The sequence below is a fragment of the Ornithodoros turicata genome, chromosome 4, assembly GCF_037126465.1.
Source record: "Ornithodoros turicata isolate Travis chromosome 4, ASM3712646v1, whole genome shotgun sequence".
NCBI classification, from domain to species: domain Eukaryota; kingdom Metazoa; phylum Arthropoda; class Arachnida; order Ixodida; family Argasidae; genus Ornithodoros; species Ornithodoros turicata.
Window position 1 is genome coordinate 46878992 of NC_088204.1, and position 25897 is coordinate 46904888.

Consider the following 25897-nt stretch of genomic DNA (forward strand, 5'->3'; position numbering starts at 1 on the left):
TTTGTGTCCGAAGTGACTTGGGAGTAACTCCTTTTTTTAAGTAACTCTGTAACGTTTCAAGCTACGTTTCGGGCTGGATAACTTAGTTGTATTTTTCACACTGTAACTTTGTAACAAGTTCCTTTTGACGGGCAACTTCTCGATCTATGCTTTCAACTCTGCATGCTTTTTGTGCACTACATAAAGTAAGATACTTTTGCCCCAGTGAATTTGTTGCGTATTTTAAATGCATGCAAGTGAATTCCTAGAGGTGCATATTTTGAGCAAGATAAATGAATTTTTCATGCATGTGTGTTCAACCAGCTTTTAGTGCATATAAATCCGGCCTCTACATATGACGCATGCATTATTACTTTCTGGAGGTGTTCTGGGAAGTCGAACTTGTTGGGCACAGCGTCAGGCCTCAGTCGAACGGTTTGGCCCGTTCTGTCGAAGCATTTGTTTTTAAAATGTTTGCTGCAGACCAGTGATGTCGTCGACGGCGTCCAGTCCTTTCGCCTTTACCGCACACTTTGTTTAAATGTTCTGGGCGGCCGTGAAGGAACCTGCAAAGAACAATTTATGCCATCAATTACGGAAGGGATGACAAGGCTAATCCAAGCAAGCAATCGTCGATACCGTGACCAACAAACTGAGCCGTAGATATCACAGCTGACAAGCGCGCTTCAACGCCTGCTGCGTGCCGAGACCATACCCGTGAACTGCAGGAAGGCTAGACTATCACAATGACTCTATCCAGATAACGTACAGCTTAAAGTTCAACGTTGAGATCTTGAGATACGATTCACAAAGTGCCGCGCACATGCATCAACAGCAACGTTTTGTCACCCCGCTCGTGGACTAATAAATCACATTTATTTGTAAAACCAAGTCACTTACTTGTGAGATGTCGTCCCCGGTGCCTTGCCAGTACGGTCAGCACACCCATAACCACAGCAGGCGGGCATGACACCACAAAAATGCTACGCAAAGGCGCATGCACATAATACAGCTGAGTGGCGGACGGCAATGTTTTGAGCTTCCCAAGATGGCGGCCGGTGACCGTACGGTTGCACCCTCAATCCGCTATCCAGCCTATTACTATAGAGATCAGTGGCAATGCCATCCCCGTACATGGCTTGGCCTTGCCTCCGCATTGAAGTTTTTGGCCGGCGCATGATGATGGCGCCACCGTTTTACGTAGTTTTCGCAGTATTTGTGATTACGGTAGCACGCCGCCGTCAGATACTATTAAACGCCCGTTGAAATCACAGTATTTTTTACAGTGCAGAAATGCAGCCTGTTGGAAGACAATGTCTCATTTCAGGACAGTAGCCAGCTATTGCTTTATTTGAGTGTCAATAATGTGGACAGTGCTGACTTTGGAAAGCTGCCGGTTCCTCTTCCTGCCTTTGCGACGTTTGTGGGTGCGTGCGAGGAAGCCTTCAAAGCCAACGTCAAGACATTCCTCACCTCCCAAGGGGTCAGGTCCAAGCTTCGTGAAGTGTTGGACAGACTTGTCCCAAATACATTGAGTTTGTGTTCTTCATCGTTATATGATGATTTATGTCACTTTTTTCTGAGGATACGACTGTTTTGGTTTGCACGACAAAGGAATGAGGAAGTACGAAATAGAACGTTACGTCAGAAGGCACTGCAGCAGGCAGCGAGACTAAGTTCGTAATCTCTGCACGTTGTTGTGATTTTATTTCCATGCAAAAGCATATGCATGGTTATGTTGTCTATCGAGTGCTTTCAGTTGTAACCTAGATTACACATGATCTCTTGTAATTATTTCATTCCTGTGTAGCATACGATTTGTCATAGTGCATTTTTGCACATAGCTCCTTACTGTGTTATTTGTATTTTGACAGCCACGCAGAGTTCAGTAGTCTGTACCTATTATTTATATGTTTAGTGTATGTACAACTGTGTACATAGATACCTAGCATACATTTTCTATTTTGAATCTTCAACAGTTTGCCTAATCTTTGATATGTATTAAGTGTATCCCTGTGTACGTAGATGCCTAGCATGGATTTTCTATTTTGGATCTTCAGCAGTTTGCCCACTCTTCGATATGAATTTAGTGTATACCTGTGTACATAGATCACTAGCACGTGATTTTAGATTTTGAATCCTGCGCTGAGTTCAGTAGTTGTGTGCACACCCGCCAATATGTACACGCAGTTATGTGCAGGGGCATGACCTTGATCAGCAAGAAAATCCACACCACATGGCAAAATGTGTACAAAATAGCAGAAGCACAGAAGATTGTCGATGCTTAGTTGACATGCCTTTAATACAAAAATGCTTTTGTAATCAAAGTAGAACTAGTCATCAACAGGGTGTGTACACACTGGACAAGGTTGTCATTGCTGGAAACTGATATTATTGTGTGCTGTTTTGCAAGACAAAGTATCACAGACTTCTAAACTGAGCTAATGGACTTGTGCCTTCTAATTCCCCCCATAGCATTAGTAGTAATGTATCAGCTCAAGTATCCGGAAACTCACATCTAAACTCACGCCATTAATTAGCAATTAGAGCTAATTGGGACCCCCCACATTAATCAGGACCCACAGGGAGTCATTACACTAATTGGGGATCATCTAAGACACGTCCAGACCACTGTGTGAGTTTCCGGCTACTTGAGCTGATAAAAAATAAAAAAAATAAGTAGAAAATAAAATAAAAAGATAGAAATAGAGTGGAGAGAAACAATTTATTCGAAAATCAACGATGCCGCGGCGAAGAAACGGCTCCGGGGTGACCAGTGCTTGTTGACGTCGGGTAGTTGCAGAGATCGACGACAGGTGGCCACTTAGTTGCAAGGCATCACACCAGATGGCGCCACCATCATAGCTCTAGAGGAGAGAGACAGAGAACAAGATACTAGCGGCAGGTAAAAATGACAGCACTGCTAAACAAGTCTAGGCATGCGAGAGAAAAGGTCTAACCGCTACTGCTAAACAGAAAACAGTACACATCGGGGGGAAAAGGCTTACGGGGGGACGATCACTTAGGCCTAACCACAACACTACGCAGCTAACACAAGGCGGGAACCACACATCGCTAAACATGCGTCAACAGGCTTGGACACCGCTAAACACGGCAAACATACGAGAAAAGGAGCGCGCTTGGGCATAACCTCAACACTACGCAGCTAACACAAGGCGGGAACCACACATCGCTAAACATGCGTCAACAGGCTTGGACACCGCAAAACAAGTCTAAACATGCGAGAAAAGGCTTAGCACGAGCGCGATCACCGCTAAACACGGCAAACATACGAGAAAAGGAGCGCGTCAAATCACTCACCTTTTCCCCCGCGGCAACTTCCAGGCAGTAACTGAGCGAGCGCGGAGAACACACGTCTGCTCTCTACGAGAGGCAGCCAGAAACTGAGCGAGCGCGCGGAGCGCACGTCCGTCTTCCGCGACAGCCCGAGAGAAACTGAGTGAGGCGACGCGCAGCGGCAGCTATGGATGCGCGCGCGCCCTCTGCTCCACCCGTCCGCGCATGCGCGCGCGCGCAGCTCCCTCTGCGCCGCCCGCGGGTGTTTTCGGTTTCGGCTCTCCGCTGCGCGCGCGCGCTCCTAGCGGCGACGGGTGGCTTCTGAGCTTCACTTTCGTTTCTTTGCGCGCGCGTTTATCTCTATAAAGGCAGCGCGCACTGCGCTCGCGTCATCACTACGTGAAGATGTTCAGTTACCACTCCTTACAAAATTGTTCCCGCACCCACGCTTCTTGGGAAGAAGTGGAGAAGGAATGTTTCAACAGCGAAAGTCCCCGCAGCGAGCTCGTCATCACTGCTTTTCGCTACGTGATAGACATGGTAGGCTTTGGCAATATAAGAGAGATCTCGCCGGGGCCGCTGCAGGAGATGGTGCGTCGGATCTACGCCCGTTACAAGAACGTCTGCATAACGGTTCCAGACGGACCCCTGGGACTAATGAGCGAATTTGTGAGCTTGTCCAACGCAGAATTCAACTACATCGCTGCAGACATCGTGGACCTTCTCGCTCGTGCCATCGCTCATATTAAGCACGCCCTGCGGAAGCAGCGACATTTGCAAGCAGTCTACATTGCCAACCTTGTCATTGATTTATTGAAATACCGCTTGGTTATTGACATGCAACGCATTAAACAGTCCGAATAACTTTGACGAGACTCTGTGTGTTCTTTCACTGAAACATCTTTATTGAATACAAACAAAAGATTTGGTCAATAGATGCCAGCACCCTCCCTAACTTGTCTGATCTCACGAACAGAACGAGATGATCAGACGTGCCAGAAAAGGGGAATCTTCATCGCAGCGTCGTCATTGCGCGGGTCACTGCACCAGCACGATGACAGAATGCTCAGTAGATAGAGTCGCAAATCGTCGACGTTGTCGTCGTGCGGGGAACAGAGAAGCGTGTACCTAGTAGCCGTTCCGTCAAATGCCTCATCTGTGACAAAGAAAGGAAGGAATCGTCTCTCCGTGACGGAGGGATGATTCTCTACGACGTGTTCTCTCAATTCAACGATCCTACGACCCTGGACAGGCTCAGCTTCGTTTCGAAATTCTGGGCTTGCATCTGGTGATTCATCTCGAACCCTACCAGACAGAGGAATGAAATCTGCATACGACTGATCCCCTTCCCACATGAGCAATTCGTCTGCATTGTCATGTCCATCTAGGGGTTCGTCGTCGTCCGTTTCAGGTATTACGAAAGGCGGACTACTGACTCTGTTGTCGTCGTCATCTGAAAGGACGACTGGGCTATTACCGAGATTCTCTATTCTAGCTTCGTGCTCTCTTTCTACGGCCACGAGCATGGCATCGATGGGGTCGTACTGACATACGAGACAGCGCGGCACTGCGGTCAAACAAAATCAGTACGAGATTCCCCCTCACGAAACAATGCTCACTTTTCCCTTCAGTTGAGGAACGCTTGAGATTGATGATGATGATGAGAGAGGATGGGATGAGTTCCTGTGTTCAGTGTCATGCGGTGACAGCGGCTATTGGTTCCTGAAAAACAATGTCATGCATAGAATACACTCTCACAGCAGAGACGGTCAACTTACATTTTGGTCCACGAAACGACTCACGTCGTGGATGAATGCCCCTCATGGGCTGTCGATCAATCGTCGTAGAACCAGCGCACCTTTTATAGTCGCTACACCGCTCTCCTCCTCCTCGCATTGCGACGGTGTCGTCTGTACTTTGAGTTAAAAAAACACGCGTTTATCACACTCCTTTCGTTGCAGATTACGAATGGCTACTGACGGGAGATCTACCCCTGGTCCTAACCTTCAAGCCTCCTCCAAAGACCTTCTTTTTGCGAATCAGCGATCAACTGACTACCTGTCGTTGCGGTGGACTCTGGTCGAGAAACCCCAGCCATTGGTTAGACTCGAGCCTTCGTCCGTATTTGGGCTGCCTTCCCGGCTACGAAACCAAAGCTGGAGCCTAATTCATGTGTAACGAGAAATAAAAAAAGGTTGTCTACTCTCATTCCGTCTCAGTCATGATGACGCCCGAGCAGAGGTTTGCCACCTTTGTGCAAACACGAATGTATCGGGACTTGCTGCGATTACGCGATTATATTCACGGCGATAGCTGCGAGGGAGACCTTCGCTCGATTCTCAAGACGATACCCTTACGTCTGTTCACCGTCAGTGGGAAGATTGCAAAGAAAATGAAGCGTTTCGTAGATTACAAGCTCGAGCTGCTGGAGAAGTATAGACGAGGAGAGACAGTCGACCCGTGTCTCATCAACGCGGGTTTCAAACGACCTATCGTCCGTCGCTACTGGCTTCTCCACACATCCCTCGACGTCACGGTGCAGACCGGCGACGACGGTGAGCGTCGGGTCAGCACGTTGGAAGATCGTCTCGCAAGGGTCTTGTGTATGTCGTGAAAAAATAAATAGACTATTTTTTACGAAACGAGTTCGCTCACGAGGAGACGTTTTATTGTTTTGTCATTCTCTTCGAGGTTACAGGAAAACATGGATACACAACTTTTCAAGCTGTAGCGTTTCGACATGCGCGTGGCTACGTAGATACAAAAAAGCCCGCAGTAAGGCGAAAAAGGCGATTGAATACACTTGTCGTTATACTCGTCCACTACAGGTAAAGTCTTTCGAAGGTTTGCTTCGGTGGGGGGAAGTCTGTAGCTGTCGAAAAACACGTCAGAGCCGTCGTAGTTTTTCAGGTAGAGCACCCAGTGCTGCCCGCGCCTTCTTCGCTCTTCGGTATTGATGATTAAATAGCCGGGTTTGCGTAAAACGGACGCTTCGTCGGAAGCGCAAATGCCTCTCAGCATGGAGGAAGTGAGGGAGTTCAGCGACACGAGTTCCAAGATGTCGCTCTCGTACATCTTTTCTTATGGGAAGGTGACCGTACGGTCCTTGTCGACGCCCATGAGCTTGGGACACTCGGAAATCAAGAGGACGGTGACCGCGTGTGGAAGGGCTTTAGCGAAGCGTAATTGCAGGCGAACGTTTCCTTTTCGCCACTCGTTCAAATGCGAAGGAGAAGAACACTTGTCCACGTCCAAGTTGAAGTAGAGAAGGAACCCGTTCGTTTTAAATCGCTCGTAGCTATACTTGAAATGTTTCTCTCCCAGTTCTTGCAAGAAGTTAAAGTAGGGAATTTTGACGAGGTCGTTCTGAAAATCGTACTCGGCTCGCACTTGCTGGCCGTCCACGGAGAGCATCGAATGAGACAGGTCGTAATGGCGGAATTTGTAGTGGTTCGATTGGATGTCGCCGAGAAAGTTGGACGTGGCGAGTAGGGCGACGCATAATTTGGAAGGTACCCTTTCGGGGTAAACGTTTTCAAAGTGAGCGTCCAAGCTCCCGGCACTCAAGCTCCGCACCTTGGTTTCCAATCCGCGTAACACGTAGATGGCCGGCGTGGTCTGAAGCCGCCGCTCGTATTCCAAAAATAGGGAAGGTGCCAGCGTCACCTTTTTCAAGTGTAACGTCATTTCTTTAATGTCCACCTCGTAATTGTACGTTTTCTTGTCTTTGGGGACCGATACGAGTTTAAATTCGTCGTTGTTTAATAGGAAAACGACGCGAATTTCGACGGCAGGTACCATCAGGCGCGGCTGTTGAAACAAGTCGGTATTGATCTGACCGACCAGGTTAAAGTATTTTCCACCCTTCGTCGCTTCGTAACGTTGTTTCGGACCGCGAGACGAGACGTCGTAATCGTCCTTTAAATGTTCGTCGTCCTCGACATAGAGTCCAGCCGCGTGCACTGTTTCTTGAGCCATGGGCGTGGAATGAAGCACGACGTCCAAAATACTCCTGTAGGCGTACAACTCGTTGGAACTGACGAGCTTGTTGTTCGCATAAACGGTGACCGTCTTAAACATGCCGCTCAACAGGTGGTTTATTGGGAAAACGACATCTCTCTCGTCCATTTCTTCCCCGTCGTCGCGAACAATGCGCACGGTCAAAGACACGAAACTGCCGTAGAGATCCAAGTGTGCCCTTTGCAAATTTTGAATACAAAACTCGATCACGGAATTATTTACTCCGTTGACCGGATAAAAGAGTTGGTACGAAGTATCTTCCACGCCGTATTGAATGGAAGGGGGTTCGAATATCATCACATCACTCGTTAGACAGATCGGCGTCTGTATTTTTCCTTTCGTTGACGTCATGACGGAGCGCGCGCAGCGGATGTGTGACCTTCACGGCGTACCAAAGATATCTGCAGGTGCGTCGTGTGTCGGCGCCTTTTGTTGTCGTTTGCGGCGTTTCTTCCCATTGTTGTTTCCAGAGCCCTCCATGGAATCCAGCACGTATCTCCCCGTTGCTATGGCCGTCTTTTTTACTGCGCGCGATATTCCTTCGCCATCGGCCAAATTCCGCGCCAAGCGCTTCAACGTTCTCTTGGCGATCGGTTTTATTTGCTGCCAGATGGGAACAATAAACTTGGATATGTTGCTCAACACACCGCCCCCTCGTTGGAAAAGGGGTCCCGTGTACACGGGGATTATTTTGGGGGAATTACGGTACATATTTGAAATGCAACGTTAGATTGGTTCTGCCTTTGGACCGCAACGGCAAACGTCTTCCCGTTTCGTCCGCGAGAACGATCGTCACTGAGGGAATTTCGAATTGAGACAGGTTAAAATACTGGATGTTATCTAACGTGTAGGTGACGACGTGCTTGTCTTTCTCGTAATAAAAGGGTAGTATTTTTAATATCGGTTTTTTCCCGCTCCCCACGTACGTGGGTTCCACGATATCCGTGTAGACGATTATGTTGTGAAACGGGGGTTCCAGGAGTACCTCGACGGAGCTCGTGGCATCCTCATCCCCCGTGAACACGGTACGCGATTCGCCCAAAGCGCAAAGCAGCCCAAAGCCCAAAAGCACGGCCAGGTACTCGGAAAGTCTTAGGGTGGAGGTACCCTCGGAAAGCCGAATTTTACATTTCTGTTCGGTTCCGTCGAAGCCGAAGCGCGCGCGTTCGCCTACGCGCTGGTTAATCGCATTTAGAAGTCTGAAATAGCCGGGAGGCACATGTACTTGCAAAGATCGAGGAATTTTCGTCTTGATCGTGAAAGAAAATTGGCGCGCTACGGGGAGAGAGACGCGTAGCGTTTCTTCGTGTCCCTCGACGGCTGTGAGATGTAGCAGCTTGACAAAGGGTTCCGGTACGTGCAACCCTTTCGGTGTTTTCAGAGAGCACACGTTATCCGCGAATTCTAGCGAGGCGTCCAGCTTGTGCGTCTGGAAATACTTGTTGAGTGTGTTCCGTAGGGACGTGGTTTCCGAATTCAGTTACGTCACCGAAAGCGACGGGTGTGGCGTGCTCCAATAAGATGGAGGTGGCTTTGCGTTCGCTCAATTTGGGGGGTTTCACCGCGGGACGCTAGCGAGGCGTCGAGCGCTTGCGCGAGCCGAGGGTCCAATTCCACGGCTTTCACGTCCACGGGTAAGACGAAGTCGTATCGCGATTTATTGTACGCGAAAGAAACGTTGAATTCCGAAAGGGCTTTTCCCAAATCCCTCTCGAGATCCGAGGTGACACGAAAAGTTCTGCCGGCTTCCACCGTGTCCTCGAAAGAAACCTCGATTTTCGCATCTGGCCTTTCGTAGCCGATATTTAAAAAATCGTTACTTATGCTGAGATCCATCAGACCGACTTTATACCGATTCGAGAGCTGAAGCGGACTATCGAAAGCTACCGTGAAGGCGTTGAGTTTATTCGAGGGAAACTTATCCATGCTGGCGTTCGAGAGCAGGTGGACGTAGATGTCTGACATCATTTCCCAATCTTGACCACGTCGCTGCTCGGAACCCAACTGTCGTGTTCTTTGTCGTAACCGAACCAGCGAACCAAGGAGAAGCTCTGACCGTTCACTTGCTTCTTTCTCAGCACTTTCGTTACTGGCCAAGGCTGATTGGCGTCTCGGGTTACGACGAGTACCTCCTCCGTGTAGAAAGATCCGTCCACTTCCTTGCCCCGGTAATCTTCCAGGTGTACGACGGGAGGAGAGGTGTCTCTCAGGCGGGAGACGGTGAAAATCTGAGGCGACCAACTCCCTTCCGAGCTCTTATGAAAACCTTTTCTGTGTAGTAGGACCCTCACTTTATCCCCCAGTTTGAGCTTCTTTTTCACGGAGGGTACGACGGGCTTCCCATTTATCTTATTGAACAGCTCCAATTCGTTTTCGGGCGTGACTTTGGACGGGCTGATGCCCAAGGTCCTGTGTTTGGTGGTGTTGTAGTCGCGCACGATCTTGGGAAGCGCGGAAACGAAGTGGTATTTTCCCGTTACTCTAAAATAACGGAATATTCTGTCGCGTAAAGTGCGTATGACGCGTTCTGCCTGCGATGCTTTGATTACTGGAGAGAAGGTAGAATACATGTGTACCTTCTTTCGTGAGAGATACTCCTTGACGGTCTTGTTGTAGAATTCCCCGCCTCTGTCGCAAAAGATACGTGTAGGTAGGTTACCTCCCCGAAAAAGTCTTATCATGGCCCTTTTCATTTCGGCGGGGCGCTTCGTCTTTAGTGGGAGGGTGCGCAGAAAGTGGGAGAGGGAATCGACTGCCACGAGAATGTAGCGGTAGCCACCGTTGAATCTCTTGTATTTTGAAAAATCGGCCAGATCCATTTGCCACACGTTGTTGATCTTGAGCGCGATGATGTGCCTCCTATTAAACTTTCTTCTGACCGGATGGTGGAGCGTGTAGGCATCCAGCTTTCTGAGAATGGCGAGAGCCTTCTTTTTGCTCAAGTGATGCGCTTTTCTATAGCGTTCCACACCCCCCAAACCACCCTCTGGTTTCTCATATCCCTCCATAAGTCGTCCACGCAATGGATGCCTGCTGCTGCTGCTGTTGAGGCTCGCGAGATTTGGGTAGAGAAATCAGACGCAATAGTTTCGAGACTTTGGGGAACCAGGAAGGTTTCTTTCCCGTCTTACGTTGCAACAAATAATTGACGAGTTCGTAAACGGAGGAGTGTCTGATGGGTTTGCTCGACACGGAGACACAACCCTCGCGATCCGAGGAAAGAACCTTCTTTAATTCCGAGACGACCCTTTCCGCTTCCTCTTCGTCCACCTCTGGAGAGAGGAGCGAATAGTCAAAGTCATTTGTAGCATCGGACGCCTTGTTTTTATTGTCGTAGGGGTCAAATCTGTACTGCTTGAGTATGCGATACAGTGCTTGCAGTATGAGTTTCACTTTGACGTCGTCACTCTCCTTCGAGGAAAGAATGTTTCCGATGGAGGAGGAGGTGGTCACTTCAATTCTCTTGGCCATTGGCGAAAAGGTTCAACACGGCGGAAAGCAGGAGAGGAACCACCGACGAAAGAACGCCCTGTCCTCGCTGCTGAGACAGATAGCGCTTCAAACGTTGCGGATTCTCGTGAATCTTTTTGTAGGCGAGCCGTCGTAAAAAGCGTTTGTGCTTCTTCAAACGCGCGAACGTATCTGGAGCTAGAGCCACCTTTCCGTTCAATACATTGAGGCAAATTTCGGAGAGGTGTTTCATGTCGGACGAGGACGAACGTCTCAAGACGTCGCGACGGCGCGGAGGGGGTAGAGTGGAGAGTACTTTGAGTAAAGTGAGGTGAGGGCGGAGATTCATTTCGGAGCGTAGATATATTGACGTTCTCCGGGAAAGATATTGCTACGCAACCTGTGATCCTCGTGCGTATAGTTGTGAAGATCCACGAGTAAATATGCGTGGGGCGACGACATCTCTTGTTTATATGCGTCCAGAAAATACTCCAATCTTTTTCTGCCAAATAGCTGTTGGCCGAAATGTTCCATCTGGTGCACGCTGCGCACGGTGCGCCACAGGACGACGTAACTGGCGTTGTAGGATATTGTTCTAAAATGGCTACTGTCGAAAAAGATGTTTTGAACGAGTAAGAAGATCGACGCGTTGGCGTGGTGAGAACCCCGAATGAAAAGATCGGTCACCTCCTTCAAGGAACCGGCGTCGGTCATGTGATCGTCGACGACGATCAGCGTAGCGCGCGACGTGTCCCACTCTCGCGGTAGCTGCTTGGTAAATTTTACGGAGTCCCCGAATTCGTCCTGCATGCTCGGCGAAGCATATTTCTGCACGTAGAATATTTGTGACGGAGGCTTGTCTACCACGTCGTTCAGGTTCCTCAACACGTTAGCAACGAAAGTGGATTTGCCGCACATGGAGGGGCCGCTTAAGATACAGCGAAAGGGATGACGGAAACGGAAAGGTTCGGGGGAAGACATGTTGCGTGCGTACACGTTGCACGAAGAAAAAGAAGAGACTGAGACTCGAAGAGAAATGCATCGCTTTTATTTACACATCCTCGTCGTCGTCCTCTACATCGGAACTGCGTTCCCAATACAGATTGTCCAGGCTAAAGTTGGACTTCTTTTTCGCCAGTCTGTCCGCCGCTAAGATGCGGTCGAGCGTCTTCATCTTGTCCTGACACATTTCTTGACGCGCTTGCAACCATTCCAGACGGTGGACTTGAAAGGCTTCCTCCACGATGCCGCGTATAAATTCGCGAAGTTCTTCGTTTTTTGTCTTTTCCTTGCGACGACGAGAAACGCAGGAGAATAAACCACACATGGCGTTTTCCACATATCGGTCAGAATGATGACGCGAGCGCGGTGCGCCTTTATAGAGATAAACGCGCGCGCAAAGAAACGAAAGTGAAGCTCAGAAGCCACCCGTCGCCGCTAGGAGCGCGCGCGCGCAGCGCAGAGCCGAAACCGAAAACACCCGCGGGCGGCGCAGAGGGAGCTGCGCGCGCGCGCATGCGCGGACGGGTGGAGCAGAGGGCGCGCGCGCATCCATAGCTGCCGCTGCGCGTCGCCTCACTCAGTTTCTCTCGGGCTGTCGCGGAAGACGGACGTGCGCTCCGCGCGCTCGCTCAGTTTCTGGCTGCCTCTCGTAGAGAGCAGACGTGTGTTCTCCGTGCTCGCTCAGTTTCTGCCTGGAAGTTGCCGCGGGGGAAAAGGTGAGTGATTTGACGCGCTTCTTTTCTCGTATGTTTGCCGTGTTTAGCGGTGATCGCGCTCGTGCTAAGCCTTTTCTCGCATGTTTAGACTTGTTTTGCGGTGTCCAAGCCTGTTGACGCATGTTTAGCGATGGGTGGTTCCCGCCTTGTGTTAGCTGCGTAGTGTTGAGGTTATGCCCAAGCGCGCTCCTTTTCTCGTATGTTTGCCGTGTTTAGCGGTGACCGCGCTCGTGTTAAGCCTTTTCTCGCATGTTTAGCGATGTGTGGTTCCCGCCTTGTGTTAGCTGCGTAGTGTTGTGGTTAGGCCTAAGCGATCGTCCCCCCGTAAGCCTTTTTCCCCCGATGTGTACTGTTTTCTGTTTAGCAGTAGCGGTTAGACCTTTTCTCTCGCATGCCTAGACTTGTTTAGCAGTGCTGTCATTTTTACCTGCCTCTAGTATCTTGTTCTCTGTCTCTCTCCTCTAGAGCTATGATGGTGGCGCCATCTGGTGTGATGCCTTGCAACTAAGTGGCCACCTGTCGTCGATCTCTGCAACTACCCGACGTCAACAAGCACTGGTCACCCCGGAGCCGTTTCTTCGCCGCGGCATCGTTGATTTTCGAATAAATTGTTTGTCTCCACTCTATTTCTATCTTTTTATTTTATTTTCTACTTATTTTTTTTATTTTTTATCAGCTGAAGTAGCCGGAAACTCACACAGTGGTCTGGACGTGTCTTAGATGATCCCCAATTAGTGTAATGACTCCCTGGTGGGTCCTGATTAATGTGGGGGGTCCCAATTAGCTCTAATTGCTAATTAATGGCGTCCAGACGAAGATGTGAGTTTCCGTATACTTGAGCTGATACATTACTACTAGCATTTGTTACGAATGCCAAAAATTGTGGGCAGACACACCACACAGTATGCAAATGTCATATAATGTGATCTTCAAGTGCAAATATGTTCACTTCCACCTTCTTTGTACGAGAGATATCTGGAAAGCTCCACATGTGCATGAGGACAGCTATAGCAGCATGCATTGGACATTAAGGTTTTCGGCCCCACCTGTGTCTGCTGGAATTTGTACATTATCCTTTCGTGCTCATTCAGTACATGAACTGTCATACTGGTTATTTTGCACATTATTCTGTCGTGGTTATTTATACTGTTTACAACGGCATGGCGAATTTACAAGTGATAAAAGAAAGCAAGCCCCCACCTGGTCTCCTGTGTCCTTTGTTGCACGCATGTCGCTACTGTTGATTCTTCTCGAGCTTTTGCTCTTGGATTTGCTTTCAACAGAGATTTTTAGTATACATATATAGCGATATTAGTATATAATTTGTAGTATATAGACCCCGCAACGGATAGATGGCGCTGACGGTCTTTATCATGGCCGCCCTTGAAGACATGGTGGCCAGTGCAAGCTTCCCTACCATTTATATTTACCTTGTTACGTCTGTCTGCGAACCGACGCAAGCCTTTCGGAGGCGACAGACACATGAGCTCGCAGACATGAAGCTACGCAAAGAATGTAATTAGTCAGTTTTAGTATATCGCGCGATATCGCCTTTGCATTCGTCAGCGATAGCGTGGTGGTTCTGCGCAATGCGCAAAGCTCTGCTTGTGCCTTGCGCGCCCGTAGAACCACCAACGTTATCCCTTACATCCGCAAAGGAGATAGCGTACTATATACTAGAACTCACTAATGTCTGTCATCAGTGAGTGAGTTTTAGTATATCGTAGGCTGTCGCTTTTGCGTACGTAAGGGATAGCGTGGAGGTTCTGCGCAATGCGCAAGCTCTCTTTATGCACTGTGCGTGCGCAGAACCACCAACGCTATTTCTTGCGTACGCAAAGGCGATGTACTAAACGGTATACTAAAACTTACTATTGTCCCGGGAACCGTGCCGCGTGCGTTTTTATCTACTTTTGCTTCTGTTCTTAGTCGGTTGTCACTGTTGCCACACTAGGCAGATAAACATTACGTGTAGCATCATGACACCATTATTAGTCCGTTTTAGTATATCGTACACTGTCGCCTTTACGTACGTAAGAGATAGCGTGGTGGTTCTGCGCAATGCGCGAAGCTGTGTGTATTGCGAGTGCGCAGAACCATCAACGCAGTCCCTTATGTAAGCAAAGGCGATAGCGTACGATATACTAAAAGTCACTATTGTCACTGGATCGTCAGCAGCGGCGTTTGTAGGGGATACAGGGGTGCGGTCCACATTGGGTGACGCGATGAAATGTGGGTGACGCGCCGCAAGAGTACCTCCTTTCTCTGCGGTGACCTGAGGAGCGCTTTGCGAGCACGAGCTTATTTTTTTCGATGTGATATGATGAGAGTTTGAGTACAGCGTACGCTGTCCCCGTTGCATACGTAAGGGCTACTGTTGGTCATTCTGCGCACGCCGATAACCGAATAAGACCTTCGTGCTACGCGCACAATTGCTAACCATAGTTGCCCGTATTCACCAGTCCCACTTAGCCACTGGTTTAGTGACGTCTGGTTTAAGTTGATCACGTGAGTACTTCGTCCGCCAATCACGAACAACCACCCCACTGGTCTAACCCGGCTACCGTGAGGCCCATGGCGGCCTCCATGGTGTTTGTGTGCACAACGCATGGGCCTAATCTACGCTTCGCCGGAAATTTTTCGGCGAAATACAGGTAAGTTTTTACTTATAAAGCTACTAGAAGCGTTTGTAAGGCGAATGTTGTTGCACTCCAATCAATATTTGCCCTCAACGTCTCATTTCGTTCGCCGTTCACACGACGTAAACCCGGCGGCCTAGCGATGGTCTAACTCCCATGTATTTGCATAGGACTGATTTAAGCTAGGGATGGGGGTAGTTTAAAGCCGGTCTACCGCGGAGCAGCTGTGAATGAGCATTTCGAGAAACAACCCAAAAATAGTTTTTGCTGGACGCTGTTTTCAAGTTTTCAATAGTTTCAAGTCGAAATTGCGCAAATTAAGCAAAAAGAACGTTGTGAGGAACAGGTGAGCGAAGTAAGTGAAGTAATAAACCCGCCAGTGAGTTAAAAGTTAACGATCGGTATGAAGTGAAATTTTGAAATCCGCTCTCCTAATTTAGGACCAACATCGTCAAATTTAGTGATGTCAACATAGGCAGCTAGACACAAGTCACTTTCCGATCCAAAGCTGACAGGAAGTCGTGCACAAACAGCTGTTACTTCCAGCAACAGAAACGACGCTGATTGTGCGTATTACTTTTAATACAGCCCCTAGTGCCTCTGTTATACATCACTAACAATAGTTCGTGTTGTGCTGCCGTTACTGGTTCTGATTGATACATTTAACGACTTGCTGCACACTACAGTGATCGCCGGTACTTGTGAACGAGCTTTGTGTTCCTCGATTACTGTTAAGTGTTTCCTGTGAAAAATGCATCCATTGTGTTTGCCTTCTAAACTAAACGGAGGTCACAAGAGGGAGGGGAGGTTCCATGAAGCTGTTATACCTCCATGTGCCTTACAGCTATACAGCGGAGTATGGTACATGTTACCCAGTATGTAAAGGCACAAATATCAAGCACGTAGCTCGCCTTTGAAATGCTATGAGTGACATTCCAAAATAGTAGCATTGAGAGGGTACCTGGAGTTATATGTTGGATGTCCCAGTGCATTAACAAGGTACAATATTTCAGATCCGACTCTGAAAAGGGCACCATATGGCTCTAGCTCTAGATCCCCTTGGAAGCTTGATTTGCTTGCCCAGAAAGATGCAAGCCCCATAGGAAAGCACTATTGTGTTCTGTCATTATGAAAGCACTAATGTTTTTTGGAAATCACTATGAGCATGTTTCTTGGCGCAATTTTGTGCTGGTGAGATCGGGCTATGCTTATCGGCTTCAATGCAGAGTGCTGCTGTATATGTCGACTGGGAGAAATTGACAAAAAAAGCGTGTATTTAGGATATCAGACTTGGTCATTCGATAAAAGTACAGGTAGAAATATCCCGCAGAGGCATACAAGGAAATATTGGGAGCAGTGTTTTGTGTCGACGAATTTGTATGGACAAATAAGAGCCTTCACAGGGGCATATAAACACAACACTAGAGTGTCAAACAGCCCATGTAGTCATGATGTCGATACCACTGTCAGGTCTGTGCAGATGCTGCGTGCAAAATTGTGAGCAGGTTTCACCTTGCCAGTTGAGGAGAAAATCCACAGAGAAGTGAAGGTCCCAAAATTTTATAAGGACGCACATGTAAGTACATGTGTAGCTAAAATGTGTGCTCTACCGCTTCCAGCACACCACACCAGAAGGGGAGGGCAAATATGCCAACAACAAACATTTCTGCAATGATGATGTACCGTAATATTAGAAAATATCCAAGGTGACAGCTGCTTGCTTTTATGCTCAAATTTATCATCTGCTAACAGTAGATGTGGCTTTGTAGACTGCCACCGCAAGACACAAAACACAATGAAACCTGGCTGCAGACTTTATCAAAGCAACATATTTCTGGGATGCGATTACTGCCAATACAAGCCCATGACCATGATTCACACAGTGTTCCCCTTCATTGTGTGAGCAGCACTGTGTATGCCCAACACTTTGTTTCTTTTCTTCCAAATTATCTGTTATGGGCACAGCAGTGCCTGTACCTCATGCTTTTGACTTGTTTCTTTGCATTAAATCAATAAAACTTGTTACGCATTTCCACAAGGATTATTATTATTAAGGATATCAACTATTAGTTGTGGAGTACAGATGTGTGTCCCATGCCAAATGCTATGGAAAAAAGAAATATTTACTACATTGTGCGTGGAGAGACAACTCCAATGCATTGATAGTGCAACAGAGTGGAACTTTATTGGGCAGTTTATCATGAAAAGCAGAAGCACTAGATGACACTCTTACTGGCACAGGAAGTACCAACACGGAACAGTTGAAATTACTGCTGTACATTGGACATGAAGAGTGATTGAATACCGGAAATGCTGTCTGTTACACATAACGAACAAATAGAGATCATGAAAAAGGGAACTGTGATGGAAGGACATGTAGGGTGTGTCTGAGCCGGTGCAAAGAGAACCAGTAACAAAATTACCAGTACCTTGAAATATATGTAGATCACAGGGACCTGTTGTTATTGGTAATGCTGTTTTTCCACCTTGTACTGCAGCGCACAAGTACATCGATCTGTCTGAAACGCAGCTATGCTGAGGACAGTCACCACGTGACAGATTGACCTTTGTATCGTCTGTGCTAAATCGTGGGTATCATTATGATGTGACTGCAGATGTATGACAGATCATGAGATCTGAGAACACAGGCATGCTCATTTTTTGCAAGATTTCCTGGCAAATCTCACATGTTATGCATTGTTGACAGCTGTCATGACATTGATGTCATGACATGGTGGCGACACGGATGTCAACGACACTCCAGCTTTACACTGGTGTGATCTGTGCACTTGTTGTGTAGTCTCATATGCTGCAAGGCAAACCTTAAGAATAGAAAAACACGTCCCCGTGTAATCAGGTCATAAGATTTCTTCTATACATCTGCATTCCTATACACATCGCAACCATGCCTCTGTTTATCATGAATGCCCAAATGCCTGTAATTTCGTTCTGTTGTGTCTGTCTTCAATGTGTTCTGAATAGCAGTGTAGTAATACTGCATGAACCAAACCAGTGGCCACTACTAATATACACTTCACTTCACTGTACTTTCAATTATGTTGCAACTTCGTTCCCCTTACACCAGTACAGGTACGTGCTAAGTGCCCACGGTTCTTCCTTTTTGACATGTCCTGTATATTACCTGATAGGAACAGGTACTCCCATTTCGTACTAGCTCACCTCTGCCTTGACTCACACTCCACCCCTAAATGCACACCGGTGAATGAAGGATGAACGCAATATGGGCATACTACCGTCACAAAATTCTCATGTGATTAAGAGTGTTGTTATCAGCATCATTACAAATGATTCTAATGTGCATGAATCTGTCACTCGAAAGCCCACAGGAAAAAGTGCCTAGATGCTGTTACAATGCAAGCCACCACGGCACTCATTTACATTTGGAAAGATTGAAGCTTCCTTCCTTCACATCATCACCAGGAGGATATGTAGCGCCTCAAGCATAGTAGTTTTACTGCATAACCGGCACAAAATGCCTGTGACATATGATACACCTTCTTATTTAGTTTGTTTCAGGAACGCAGTTCTTTAATGCAATACGTGAAGAAAACTAATTGTCGTACAGATATGTGGCTGGAACATGACTAACCCTGCTTAAATGCATGAAAAACATGTCATTGTAAGAGTAGAAACCATTGCTTCAGGAATATTGTGGTTGTGTGTGCGGAATTTTTCCTTTCTTCTAAAGAAGAGTTTCGCACTACCTTTACCTCTGTTTCTTTTTGTAACCCTGCCCCCTCCCACTTTTTTTCGTAATGCACCCATATGGGTACATAAAGTTCAATAAAGTGTATTGAAATAACTATATGCCCTTCATGTGTGCCAACATAGATGTGTTTGCCCAAAATCTGTGAAACTGTTTTTGCTATTGGGTGCTGTTAACTTGCAACCATCCCCCCTCACCATACGTCACCTATTAATTTCCAGAATACACCAGCTGAAGACATCACATGTTCATCACTGGCTATTGAAGTTAGGTGGTCAGCCATGCAAAAACATCTATGTTATTTTTCTGCATATTAAGCAATGTCCCACATTTCTGCTCCCAGACTTTGTCCTTGATGATGCAGTACACCTCGTTCACAAAACTAATATACTGTCTGGTTGTATAGCTTTGTGCTGATATAGCTGAATGAATATGTCTGCTTTTGCAAAGTTGCAACTGCCAAAGTGTCTCAAAAGATAACAGAAAATGTGGAAGAAAGATATACAATCCTGTATTTCCTAAAAAGTAATAGTAGCACATTGTAGGTAAGATGCATCTGATTTCAAGTTTCATTCTTTTCTTTATATGAGCTTATTTGCATTGCATTGATTTGTCCATTGCAGCCTTCCACTTACTGTCCAATACATATCAATACAGAAAGCTAGCAGACAATGATCAGTGCTGCTGTTTGCTTTGATATTCCACAGTGTTGTTTCTCAAGAAATAGCACAATCTCTCAGCACACGGTTGCGCTGTTTATAACTGCGTAACTACGCAGTGCACAAATGCATAGGGCACATGCACAAATTTTTCAGAGCTTTACCATCTGTATTTCAGGTTGTCTGCAATACAGGACAGTGTAGAAAACTGGGAACAGTCAGAGAACTATAGCATGACTTAAAAGCTAAAAAAAAATTCTCAAGAACGCTGTATAGAGCTGCTGATGTAATCGTGCAATACCTTAATTTGCACAATTGGACAGTGGCAGTTCTCAGAGCAGCCTTGCCAAAGAAGAAGCAGAGGTCACACGGGCCTCTCGTGTGATTTTACTGTCAAAGTTCAGCTATTTGTGTCAAAGTGAAGTAACTGCAACTGCATCACCATAGAAATTCTTCCTGAACAAAAAGCCTAAATTGAAAGCCTGAGCTGGCATAAGGTGTGGGGAGTTTTTAGGCATTGGTGGTGGCGATTGTTTGGCATGTAATGGTGCAATGATAATGGAAGTGAGGTTGTTTACAATGCCAGTATGAAGTCAAGAGAGGAGCTCATCAAGAATGAGCGCAGAAAAATACACAAGTCCCTGACCAGGTATGTAAAAGTGTTTCCTCAATAATATATGACTCTGAACAAGCAAGCACAATGCAAATAGCTGTATGGATTGGCTTGTAGCTGATGTTACAGCTGTTGTTGTATGTGTTTGGCTTTGTCCATTGTATGTTTGCTCCACCCTTGAAACACCATTATTGAGACAAATAAAACCTTCTGTACGAGATATTTTATGCATTTTAACAGCAAAGAGAAGATTGTTTGTGTTTTGTGTATGTGGTCTCAATAAACAACAAATTCTGAATGGCTCGAATCTATTGTAACGACACTAAAGTGTGCCCTTTTATTTTTGCAGATATGGCATCTGTGATGTCAAGTGCGCTCAATATATGACTGTAGGCCAAGTGTGTACATTCCCATTATATTAAGTTCCAGCAAGTGACAGTCACAGCACAGCCAGTCTTTGTTATCTGAACAGAATAAATCAATTCGGTGCTTCATGATTTGTACAGGAATGTTATATGCAGACATAAAGGAGGTCACAATTAACCATAGCGCCGCACTGATAGAACGACAGGAGGTCACGACACTGGCAACTTCCACACAACTCACAGGCAGGGGCACCCTGGGTAACACAACAAAAACAGCGCTAACACAGGACGCGGATGTAAACAGGACTGCACCGTTCGTTTTCCGTCGTGCGCCAGAACAAACGCAGCCAGCGAAGCGATGCTTTAATGGGTTGCAGATTTGTGACACCTTGTAAAGTACTACGTCAATTTCTTGAAACCATAACACTATAAAAGTTATGCGTGTGGGAGTCCGATGCAGGATATGGCCACCCTTGCATCAATGGTATTGCTGTTTACTTACAGGCAGCCTGCCGTGATGATGCGCCTGCACACACGCTACGCACATGACACCAGGCTTGAAAGCGTAAAAAGACGCTGCTGACATGCCCCAGCGATCGAAAGGCTATCTTGATCGTTGCAATTCACTACACAGGCCGCACAACAAACGATAAACAAGCGATGGTCCATGGAGGTGCAGTTATTATACGCAACCACAATCGACAACCGAACACTGACAAAAGTACAACGATCGCCTCCACGAGAATACGTACTCCTTCCTCTTCAATAACTTGCCAAACGCGCTCTTTGTACATTGTTTTTAGCGATCATATTAACAAACACAAGGGCAGGCTTAACCGCCGGCTACCCACACACCATCACGCAACCACCTGTAGCAGCGCCGCCTGAACTTTTCTTTATCAACCTCACACTCACAGCAAAAAGAAAAAAAAAACCCGACATCTTTCTCTTCGCGGCCTTTCCGTCGTCTGCTAATTTCTCCTTCCCCTCAACCATCCCGTGACAATGTGAATAATGCGCATGCGTTGTGGTCAAAGGCTTCAGAGCCGGAGAGATCACGTGATCAACTTAAACCAGACGCCGCTAAACCAGTGGCTAAGTGTGACTGGTGAATACGGGCAAGTGAGTTTTAGTATATCGTACGCCGTCGCCTTTGCGTGCGTAAGGGAGAGCGTCGTGGTTCTGGCAAAACGCAAAGCACTGTGTGTCTTGCGCATGCGCAGAACCGCCAACGTTATTTCTCATTGAGGAGGATTCATCATTGAGGAGGGTGACGCAAAGAGCTCCTGCACCGTATGACTCGTACCCTCTTGGCCCCGAGAACCGCCAGAACCTCCCCCTCGCGACTACACCAATAGTGAGGATAGACCCGACGTTTTCATGTGGTTACGCTGCGGTACCGAACAGAACCACACCATGCTTTCAGTACGGGAATTATAAAAGGAAAAAGCACGTAGGGCGTCCGTACTCCATGCACTTGGAACGCCTTCACGCGTTCTCCTAGCCTCACTAATTCGGCGATCGACGCGACAACTACAGCTTGTTCTTGAGGCCAATAGTCACGCCACTGATCGTGATGTCGTTCCTTTCATTGTTCTCTCTATTGCTTTTATAATTCCATGTTAGCGCCGCTAATCATATGTGGCCATGATCGGCGTACAGACGTGGACAGATTGGACAGCAGGAAATGGCGGATACATGGGTAGTATGCGTCCTGGGCCGACTTCAGTGGAACTCTGCGTACATTCGTCCGAGTATTTTCATTCAAAGCAGCGTCGCAAAGGTACGTTACACACAGACTCTGACAGACGGACGCGTTGAAACGCAGTACTGTGGACAGCACTTCTCTTTCCAGATGATTTAGAAATCAATTCGCACTGATCCAACAAGGCCACAGATCCAAAGCGTTTTACTTGATAATTCGTTATCAGTGGAATGTCCCTTTCTATAGCTCTTCGATGTTTTCATGCGGAAAGTGTTATATAAGCCAAACTGGTCGACGAGAACATTAAAGGGCTATGGAAGGAAAACAGACCACTGCATGGTAACGAATGATAATGTAAAATGTTTCGGCTCCGTGGCCTTATTGCATCAGTATGAAGTAATCTATAAATCAAAAAGTTCCCTCAGCAAGAGGAAAATTGTGGAAGTGACACAGATTCGACAGACAGGAAATATTTACTCGAACGAAGATATCTCCTCCAATCTGAGGAGCACGGTAACAAACAAGATAACGACAGAACAAGAACTGACGAACGGGCGGGAACGGTGGATCAGCATTGCTTCCATATCTCTTACCGATAGGGTGTATGGCTTACTGACTGGTCCGGGTAGATGAGCATTTGTTCAGTGTAAACAATGTTCCAAAGTAGAGGGAGAGGGTAGCATTTGAAGTTGTATTTCAGTTTCCGCTTTGTCTTTTTAGTAAATCTGCTGGTACTGAGTGCTTGTCCCAGTGTTAGCCTTCACTGTTTGTGTTTTATGCACTATGTTCCCCTTTTCCTACGGTATGTTAAATGTACCTGTAGCGCCCTGCTACATCAGCTCAGTCAGCGCGTCATCGCTATCATCTGCGAGCCGCGCGCCAAATGCGCCCTGAGTCATCTTCTAGATTCATCTACCCGTATTCTCCAGTCGACTTAAACCATTGGTTTAGAGACGTCGGGTTTAAAGCGATCACGTGATCTCTCCGGCTATGAAGCGCCATCCAAACAGTTGACCACAACGCATGCGCATTATTCACATTGTCACGTGATGGTTGAGGGGAAAGAGAAAGTAGCAGACGACAGGACTGCGAAAAAGGGAAGGCTCCTGTTTTTTTTTTTTTTTTTTATTATGAGGTTGTTACGGAAGAAAAGTTGAGATGGCGCTGCTGCAGGTGGTTGCGGATCAGGGTATCGGTAATCGGTGGTTAGATCTACCTCTGTATCTGTTAATGACAAGGTCCGCGAGATATGGTTGTTGTGGTCACTAAAAAGGTGTACATAGTGAGCGTTTGCAATGTTATTTGAAAAACAGAAGTAGGTATCCTCGCGGAGGTGATCGTTGTGCTATTGTCAGTGTTTCGTCGTCGATTGTGATTGCGTGTAATAATTTCATCCGCATCGACCATCGCTTATTTATCGTCTGTTGTGCGATATGTGTGGTGAACTGCAACGATCAAGATTGCCTCTCGATTGCTGGGGCATTCCAGCAGCGTCCTTTATACGCTTTCGAGCCTGGTGTCATGAGCGCAACGTGTGTGCAAGTGTTTGATCACTGTGGGCTATGTAAACAGTAAACAGAAAGAAAGTTGATGCAAGGGTGGCCTTATGCTGCATGGGACTCCCACACGCACAACTTTTACGGTGTCATCGTTTTAGGAAATCGACGTGATACTTTCAACGTGTCACAAACCTGCAACGCGTTAGAGTATCTCCTTGCTGGCTGTGTTTCTTTGGAGCGCGACTGATACGGAAGACGTACTCAGGGTGCTGCCTTGTTTGCGTCGTCGTCCTGTGTGTGTGTGTGTATTTCGTTTGTTTGTTTAGCTCTGTTTTCGTCATGTTACCCAGGGCGTCCTTGCTTGTGAGCGTGGAAGTGTTGTGACTTCGTGTCAGTGTGGTGCGTTGCTGTGCTTAACTCTGACCTCTTTTATTTCTGCATTTCAGCATATCAGATTATTGTAGAAATCACTAAGCACTAAATTGATTGTTCTGTTCAGCCCACAAAGATTCATCGTTACATTGTGACTCTCTCTTGCTCTGATGAAATTTCACGAAATAGGAACATACCTAATGTATATATTTGTCATTGCCGTTACTGAGCATATTTGTCATTTGATATGATGCATTCGACATTGTTAAGATAAATGGCCACACTCTAGTGCCAGCACACTACGTCTGAACCATTCAGGATTTGTAGTTTAATGAGACCACGTACACAAAATACAGATGTTAAAATGAACCAAATATCTCATAAAGAAGGAGGTGTTGTACCAGTTTCACGAGTGCTGTTCAAAGGATAGAGCAAACAGGAATGGACCAAAGAAAACACATACAACAGTTGCAACATCAGCTACAAATAAGCCTGTGCTGTTATTTTGTTCAATAATTGCATTGTGCTTATTTCTTCAACTTCATCTATTATTGAGGGAACACTTTTATGCAACTGGTTCGGGACTTACACATTTTCCGTGCTAATTCTTTACAAGCTTCTCTCTCAACTTCATACTGGCATTGTAAATTTCACTAGCATTATCATCGCACCATTACATGCCAAACCATCAGGACCACCAATGCTCCCCACAGCTCATGCCATGCTAAAATACGGCTGCCAACAGCACATCATGCACTAAACAAGTATAGCAAGGCAGGGTAGGTCATACGAATTATGGTGTGCAGACAGCCAAAAAACGCGGACAGAAGAACAATGACACGGACGACTGGATCATGCACTACGCTCTGTGAAATCACTCCTTATTTAAGCTTTTAATTTAGGATTCTTGTTCAGAAAGAATTTGCGTTAGTGATGCAGTTAGTTATCACTCCACCCTAACACAGATCACTCAACTTTGACTGTGAAATGACATGAGGCCTGTGTGATGCCATGAGAATGATAACTGCCACTGTATAATTGTGTAAACTTAGTTTGTTAATTTTTATTTCAGCAGCTCTTCACCGCTTGCTTTGCATTTTTTTAGTTTTCCAGTCATGGCATAGTTTTCGGACTATTTTCCCAGTTTTTCATGCTTTACTGGATTGCAGACATCCTGAGCTACACACTGTAATACAAGCAACTGGGCATTCTAGGATTACATGTTTGTGTCCTGCCTCGACTAATTCTCGTTCTTTACACCGATGATAAAGCTCTGAAAAATTATTGCACAGGCTGCATTTCTGCACTATGTGGTTATGCAGTTTGACTGTACAGCTTTGTATTGAGAGATTGTGCTATTTCTTAAGAAACAACACAGTGGAATATCAAAGCAAGGCACACCTAGAGGTGCTCATTCTAGCATGAAATCTCTGTAGTAGCACTGATCATTGTCTGCTTGCTTTCTGTATTGATCTATAGCAGACAGTGAGGTGAAGTTTGCAATGGACAAATATGCGAAATGCAAATAAGCTCACACAAAGAAAGGAATGCAACTTGAAATCACGTGCATCTTAGCTACAATGTGCTGTATTACTTTTATTAAAATTTACATGTTTGTATATCTTCCTTCCACAATTTCACTTATTTTTTGAACCACTTTGGTAGTTGTCACTTTGTAGAGGCGAACATATTCACCCAGTTGTGTCAACACAAATCTATGCAACTGGACAGTTTAATGTAGTGAGCATGGTGTACTGCATCATGAAGGACAAAGTTTGGGAGCAGATGTATGGGACATAACACTGAATATGGAGTAAAATAATACAGATGCCTCTGTATGACTAACCACCTAAC

At 46.5% G+C, this 25897-nt stretch overlaps 1 long non-coding RNA gene across 1 annotated transcript; it reads right to left on the minus strand.

The window, feature by feature from the left end:
• Positions 1-2685: 2685 nt before the first annotated feature.
• LOC135393107 (uncharacterized) lies at positions 2686-3345 on the minus strand. Its single transcript, XR_010422453.1, has 2 exons — positions 3301-3345; positions 2686-2846 (listed from the first exon to the last, which is right to left on the minus strand). It is a non-coding gene; the product is annotated as an uncharacterized LOC135393107 (long non-coding RNA).
• Positions 3346-25897: the final 22552 nt, after the last annotated feature.